We start from the raw sequence: 8,254 nt of genomic DNA, 5'->3' as shown, positions 1-8,254 counted from the left end.
ACATTCTTGCAGTCAGCATGCCAGTTGCGTGCTCCCTCGACTTGAGACATCTGTGGCATTGTGTTGTGTGTCACAACTGCACATTTTAGAGGGGCCATTTATTGTCCCCAGCACAAGGTGCACCTGTGTAATGACCATGCTGTTTAATCAGCTTCTTGATATGCCACACCTGTCAGGAGGATGGATTATTTTGTCAAAGGAGAAATGCACACTAACAGGGATGTAAACAAATTTGTGCACAACATTTTTAAGAAATAAGCTTTTTGTGCATATGAAACATTTCTGGGATCTTTTATTTCAGCTCATGAAAACATGGGACCAACACTTTATATGTTGCATTTATAGTTTTGTTTAGTATAATTCTGAATGTCACCCACAAGTCCATAGATTTTTTTTACATAAACATTTACCATACAATCATTCACTATCCTGAGTATGTACAGATGTTTTTTTTGCATTGGTTTTACCTAGCTAGGCGTTATCTAGTCATTCTGTTTCTATGGCAGACATTGGAGTCAGCTGTTTGTTCACCTTGCATTGTTTCCCCAAATGTGGACAGTTTCATGTAAATAATTAACTAATAGCCTTAAATGTCTTCATTGACCTCCTTTAAACTTGTGAATCTGTGTTGATACAAATACTTAAAATTAGATTCCTTGTCAAAAGGCAATAATGTGTCTATGTACTGACATTATTACATGTTTTTACATTTTACTGATTGGCTTTTGGTGTTTGGATATTTTGGGGGGGATTTTTCCCCTTGGCAGTGGGAGACAGCAAAACAATGCATGCTAGCTGTGTGACAGTTCTCAAATGTACCACTTAAAAAGGCTTTACCTAAGACGTATTAATATATTATTCAATGTTGCATTTTGAAGTTGCAATCATCATAATATGTACAAATCCCATTTTGTTTCTCTTCATTTATTTCCTTTACACATTTCTGTCTTGGTCTTGGTGAAAGGGATGGCTTCTGTAGTCAGTATGTTGAAAGATGGGTCTGGTTCAGAATCAAGCCCTTGTCCCTTAGGTACTTGCATAGATCTGGGCCCGTATCCACAAAGTGTCTTATTCATTGTGATCTAAAAGGCCAAACTGATCCTAGATCAGCACTCCTACTCTGAGACGCTTTGTGGATACGGCCCCTGGTATGGTTGGATAGATGGAACCAAAATGGCAGATGAACTACTACCATATTGCTTATACCTATCCAATGCTTTCAGATACATCAAGTGCCTATGGGTATGTACCAGACCATTGTTACTCACCATCATCAAAAGTGCAGATGTAGTGGGTGTCTCCAGGCTCTCTCTAGCTTTAGCTTTAGCAGTGCAGTGATATTTATTTCACCCTATGGTTTGGTATAAAGACTCAGAAATACTGTCTGAATGTAAAGGCCATTGACTAGTAGATTTAAATTTTGATTTTACAACCCTGTCCTGAAATCTCATAATGTGATATTTTTGGGGAAATCTCTGGAGAGACTTGTGTGTAAGAAAGCACTAATTTCTTTTTATATTTTGTATTGTGTTTTGAAGTTTAATAGTACAAAAAGATATAGCAGTTGTGGTTGTTAAAAAAAAAAAACATCTAGTTCTTTGAAGTAAAGAAAACACCTTTGTGAATAAAACATAAATGTATATCCAGAAATATAGACAATCAACATATTTACTATCGAATGTTCAAGAGAAAATCGCTTTTGTTTAAGAATTGTACATAGACACTGAATTGTTTTTTGTTTTTTTTCTTTGGGTTTTGTTAAACATTTTGTATTTTCTGTTCTTTAATACCTGATGTACAGATCCAGAAATAAAGCTCTGGAAAAGGTCTCAAGATTTCTGCTTTACTCAGTTTTATGTGCATTAACTTGTGTGACAGCACGAGTGAATTTGTGCTTTTTGTGGTGGATCTCTCCCCAAAATTGGTCACTGTCCCCACCTCTAATAGCCTAATCCCTACACTTAAGCCAAAATCTGCCATTTGGGCCTTAATATCTTTCCCTTTTTTACATGCAAAAAAGTTACATAGGCCTAAACCATTAATGGTGACACAATGTTACAACGTAATAAATGTTGGACACATTACATTTGTTGAACCCGTTAAAGTGCTGCCGTTTCATGGGTTTGTCATTAAGCCTACAGAAATGACGTGGTTAAATCTTGTTTCTTCTGTTGCTTGTGAAATGTCAACTGTCATTGACATGTTCAAATGGTGGTGAAATGTATTACATTGCAATAGGCTTTCACACATTTGCAAAGATGTGGCTAGCAGGCAGACATTTTTCACAAAGAAAGGGTGAGAGATTGGCTATATTGAACATTCAGAATGGCCAGCGTGTGCGTCTTAGGCTTCAAGGGATGTCGGAATTGGAGGCTCTTAAATAACAAATCTGCTCAATGCAAAATATTTCTTCCTTTTCGATTGCGATGGTGTGATATGCCACGGAGAAAAGCCAATAACCGGTACGTTCCTTGATCAAACATGGCAAAAGAAATGCAATAACCGGTGAGTTCTTTGATCAAACACAGCCCTAGGCCACGGGAGAATTACGTGAACAAATTCTACCGCCTGGGCTTTGATGTAATGCAAAAGCAGATATTCAGCTTCTCTTATTGTTCAGAGCTTTACCTGAGAGATGTCTCTAAGGTGCAAGGCAAGGTGTTTGTCATAGGCTGAGGGTGTGTGTAATGAACTGAGGCTGGCATTCATTTCATTGGTGATGAAGATGACGGCACTATATTTAACTGCACATTGGCCTCAGATGTCAAAGCGGTTCTTGTTGGAATTGACAAGTTGACCTTCCTTAAATTGGCCAAAGCCTCCTGTTATCTGCGGGATCCAGAGTCCGGATGGAAGGATCTGGGGCGCCGCCAGGGATTTTGGGCCCCATGAAAATATATCACATTGGACCCCACCACCACAGGCCACACCAACCCTGCACAATTGCTGTAACCAGACACCTCCAGAACCCAATCGACCCATTCAAAGCTTTAAATAACTCTACCTTTGTAGTCCAATATTTACTGTATGATATTTACTGACACAGCTGTGAAAATATAACACTGTGCAGACATGCATGCAACATTCTGCATACAGTGGAATTCACTATTTAATGCAAGACCCTCTGATACCCTCTAAAATACCATTTTTTTCACCTTTATTTAACCAGGTAGGCCAGTTGAGAACAAGTTCTCATTTACAACTGCGACCTGGCCAATATGAAGCAAAGCAGTGCGACAAAACCAACACACAGTTACACATGGGATAAGCAAACATACAGTCAATAACACAATAGAAAAATCTGTATACAGTGTGTGCAAATGAAGTAAGGAGGTAAGGCAATAAATAGGCCAATAGTGACGAAGTAATTACAATTTAGCAATTTACACTGGAGTGATATATGTGCAGATGAGGATGTGCAAGTAGAAATACTGGTGTGCAAAAGAGCAGAAAAACAAAATATGGGGCTGAGGTACGTAGTTGGTTGGATGGGCTATTTACAGATGGGCTGTGTACAGCTGCAGTGATCGGTAACCTGTTCTGACAGCTGATGCTTAAAGTTAGTGAGGGAGATATGTCTCCAACTTAAGTTATTTTTGCAATTCGTTCCAGTCATTGGCAGCAAAGAACTGGAAGGAAAGGCGACCAAAGGAAGTGTTGGCTTTGGGGATGACCAGTGAAATATACCTGCTGGAGCGCGTGCTACCGGTGGGTGTTGCTATGGTGACCAGTGAGCTGAGATAAGGCGGAGCTTTACCTAGCAAAGACTTATAGATGACCTGGACCTGGGTTTTGCCACGAATATGTAGCGAGGACCAGCCAACGAGAGCATACAGGTCGCAGTGGTTGGTAGTATATGGGGCTTTGGTGACAACACGGATGGCACTGTGATAGACTGCATCCAATTTTCTGAGTAGAGTGTTGGAGGCTATTTTGTAAATGACATCGCTGAAGTCAAGGATCGGTAGGATAGTCAGTTTTACAAGGGTATGTTTGGCAGCATGAGTGAAAGAGGCTTTGTTGCGAAATAGGAAGCCGATTCTGGATTTAACTTTGGATTGGAGATGCTTAATGTGAGTCTGAAAGGAGAGTTTACAGTCTAGCCAGACACCTAGGTATTTATTGTTGTCCACATATTCTAAGTCAGAACCGTCCAGAGTAGTGATGCTAGTCGGGCGGGCGGGTGCGGGCAGCGATCGGTTGAAGAGCATGCATTTCATTTTAGTAGCATTTAAGAGCAGTTGGAGGCCATGGAAGGAGTGTTGTATGGCGTTGAAGCTCATTTGGAGGTTTGTTAACATAGTGTCCAAAGAAGGGCCAGAAGTATACAGAATAGTGTCGTCTGCGTAGAGGTGGATCAAAGAATCACCTGCAGCAAGAGCGACATCATTGATATATACAGAGAAGAGAGTCGGCCCGAGAATTGAACCCTGTGGCACCCCCATAGAGACTGCCAGAGGTCCGGACAACAGGCCCTCCGATTTGACACACTGAACTTTATCTGAGAAGTAGTTAGTGAATCAGGCGAGGCGGTCATCAGAGAAACCAAGGCTGTTGAGTCTGCCGATAAGAATACGGTGATTGACTGAGTCGAAAGCCTTGGCCAGGTCAATGAAGATTGCTGCACAGTACTGTCTTTTATCGATGGCGGTTATGATGTCGTTTAGGACCTTGAGCGTGGCTGAGGTGCACCTGTGACCAGCTTGGAAACCAGATTGCATAGAGGAGAATGTACGGTGGGATTCGAAATGGTCGGTGATCTGTTTGTTAACTTGGCTTTCAAAGACTTTAGAAAGGCAGGGCAGGATGGATATAGGGCTGTAACAGTTTGGGTCTAGAGTGTCTCCCCTTTGAAGAGGGGGATGACCGCGGCCGCTTTCCAATCTTTAGGAAGCTCAGACGATACAAAAGAGAGGTTGAACAGACTAGTAATAGAGGTTGCAGCAATGGCGGCGGATAATTTTAGGAAGAGAGGGTCCAGATTGTCTAGCCCAGCTGATTTGTAGGGATCCATATTTTGCAGCTCTTTCAGAACATCAACTGTCTGGATGTGGGTGAAGGAGAAGCGGGAGGGGCTTGGGCCAGTTGCTGCGGGGGGTGCAGAGCTGTTGGCCGGGGTTGGGGTAGCCAGGTGGAAAGCATGGCCAGCCGTAGAGAAATGCTTATCGAAATTCTCGATTATCGTGGATTTATCAGTGGTGACAGTGTTTCCTAGTCTCAGTGCAGTGGCCAGCTGGGAGGAGGTACTCTTATTCTCCATGGACTTTACAGTGTCCCAAAACTTTTTGGAATTAGTGCTGCAGGATGCAAATTTCTGTTTGAAAAAGCTAGCCTTTGCTTTCCTAACTGACTGTGTGCATTGGTTCCTGACTTCCCTGAAAAGTTGCATATCGCGGGGACTATTCCAAGCTAGTGCAGTACGCCACAGGGTGTTTTTGTGCTGGTCAAGGGCAGTCAAGTCTGGAGTGAACCAAGGGCTATATCTGTTCTTAGTTCTAAATATTTTGAAAGGGGCATGCTTATTTAAGATGGCGAGGAAAGCACTTTTAAAGAACAACCAGGCAAATGTGCTAAAGGCCATCTTTTACAGTCTAAATGTAATTTTAATGGTACAATTCTTGAATGGGAAATTCTCTTAACATTAATGAATAACTTAAAATAAATATAACTTAAATATACATTAACCTCTTCAATTAAATTAAATTAACATTATCATCTATAGAATGATATAACAAACAAAATAATAAAATCAGCAGCAGATTGTTGAACTAAGTATACATACCAACTAGAAAATAAGCAGCTGGAAAAGTGGAAATGGAAAATGGAAAACAAAATGGAAATGAAAAGGCCTGATGGTGGCGCTAGAGGAAAGGTCAATAGGTTTCTTCCACTTGGGGTCTTGATTGTGCACAACAAATGTTAGGGCAATCCAGCCAATACTTTGAGATATATCTTGTTCTCAGTCTTGTTCTCAGCCTGTGGGCATCATGTGTGTAGTGATCCAAAATCCATAGCCATGCCATGTAACAGTTATCACTGGCCCTTACTCAGCTTTACTCACCAAGAGCCCAGCGCCGAGCCTTCTTGCTAGCTGATCACTGATCAATTCTTTGAAGTCCAGCTTTCTAGCTAACTGACTTTCAATGGACAGCATGGCAAGACTGCAAAGCCTGTCCATAGTAGACCTCAAATCGTTTTTTTTATCAGTTTTAGCTTACTGAAAGCTCTCTCGCCACCAGCAACAGTCACAGGCAGTGTGCAAAATATACGTAAAGCAATGCACACTTCTCCAAAAAATGCTTTGCAGCTGCATCTTACAAATTGCATTCAGGAGACCAAGAGGGGACAAGTTAGGGGGGAAAGTGTACACTGTTCAGGTGTCTTACTTCATTTTGAAACTCAGGTGTAAGATCTCTGGAATACTTCATGATCAGTGGTTGGCACACAGAAGGGACTTCATCCTCACTAATCTGCCCAACTTTTAGAACAGCAGAAAATTATTCTACAATTTTTGCAGTGGTGTGGAACCTAGTGTCCAAGTCACTTATGATGTTGTCCATAGCAGTAAAAAACACCATTGCTGTACTGTCCTGAGCTGTCTCCTCTTGAGAGGTCTCATCATGGAATCTCTTCCTTTTCCCATGGCGGCTGTGTTCCTAAATTGAGGTGCAACATCCATTTGCGTAGCAATCAGTGTTGCCTCAGACAGGAGAGACTCCCATCCATCTCTAAGAGCCTGCATCTCTTCCTTTAAGGCTCTGATGTTGGCTGCCTCTGTGTCAAGTGAGCTTTTTCCTGACCTTACGAATCACATTCCTGTCCTCAATGCATTGCAGTACCTGCAATTATGCCAACTGACATGTCATTCAACACAATGCCGCTCACCTCCTTCTTCAGTTGGGAGTTGGGCTGGTTCAGGGGTATGGGGATGGGGAGACAGGGCTGCTGAGCCTGAAGCTGCATCTGTTGGGCCTGGCACCAGGCAGGGACAGCTGATTTAGTATGAATAGCTTGCTAAAAGTTTGCCTGCATTGATTAAATGTCGGCTAAAAGAGGAGCGAAATGTAAACACTCAGAATTTTCTGTGAAGATATTAAGTAACTAATGTTAGGGGAGCAACAGTAGCCCATTTCAATACAGAGGCTCTCTGGGTGTTTACTTTTTACCAAAATCAAGAAAATAAAAAGAAACCGTTAGTTTTATTAGTACATTGTGTGTGTGTGTGTGTGTGTGTGTGTGTGTGTGTGTGTGTGTGTGTGTGTGTGTGTGTGTGTGTGTGTGTGTGTGTGTGTGTGTGTGTGTGTGTGTGTGTGTGTGTGTGTGTGTGTGTGTGTGTGTGTGTGTGAGTGAGAGAGAGAGAGAGAGAGAGAGAACATACTCTATTACCAATTCTCATCTCTCTCTGTCTGGTTCTGGGTGTCTGACAGCATTCTTGGAGGTGGCCACAGGCCGGAAGGCAACGGTGATCTGCAAGCCCCTTTGTTTGAGTGCATCTCCAATCAGTTCAGAGTGAACCCAGCCTAGCGCCTGGTGGTGGGGGACCGTATTGAGTCTGGAGACAGAAATGCTGATCGTGGACCACTGTGGCCTGGATACCATGCTTACACTCACAGGTACAGTATCTCTCGGATGAAGACGGCCCAGGAGAAGAGATTGATCACTCCACAAACCACAGCTTTGTGCCAGACGATGTTGTTAACACTATTGCTGACTTTATACTGTGACGCTCTGAATTTGTCTCAACCGACTGAGTGCTTCCGCTGCGGATGGGGAGCTTCCCCTTTAATTCCCTATTAAATAGCTAGCATCAGCTCCACAAATGTTGGTTGTGACAGTGGCGCGAGAGAGGAAGTAAGTGTTCAACCCTCAGCTTGGAAGCTCTACCCAGTTTGTTTTGTTGGATTTAAAAGCGTGTACTGTAGCCGTGGCGCAGAATCAAACCAGTATCGGATCTACTTATGTCTAATGTTGGACTACCGATCTACTTTGGTCTCAGCTGTTTTAGACTTTCTCTGCTGGAGATATGTGGCGGATTGGATTGTCTGACTGACCACAACTGTTTTGCATACGGTATTTCATTTGTTTTGGGGTGATTTATACAGTGTTGGTTTGTGTTCAGTTGTAGTAAGACTACTGAGATTTCTGATACTCTTTAATGTGTGTGGAACGGGAGTTTATTGCAATCTGACTGTATGAATGAGACCGGTTTTACATGGCTTTATGCAAGGAAAAAGGAAAATTGCGTGACTGAGGT

Source organism: Salmo salar, chromosome ssa24, assembly GCF_905237065.1.
Source record: "Salmo salar chromosome ssa24, Ssal_v3.1, whole genome shotgun sequence".
In the NCBI taxonomy this organism is placed as follows: Eukaryota; Metazoa; Chordata; class Actinopteri; order Salmoniformes; family Salmonidae; genus Salmo; species Salmo salar.
This window is presented reverse-complemented; position numbering follows the sequence as displayed.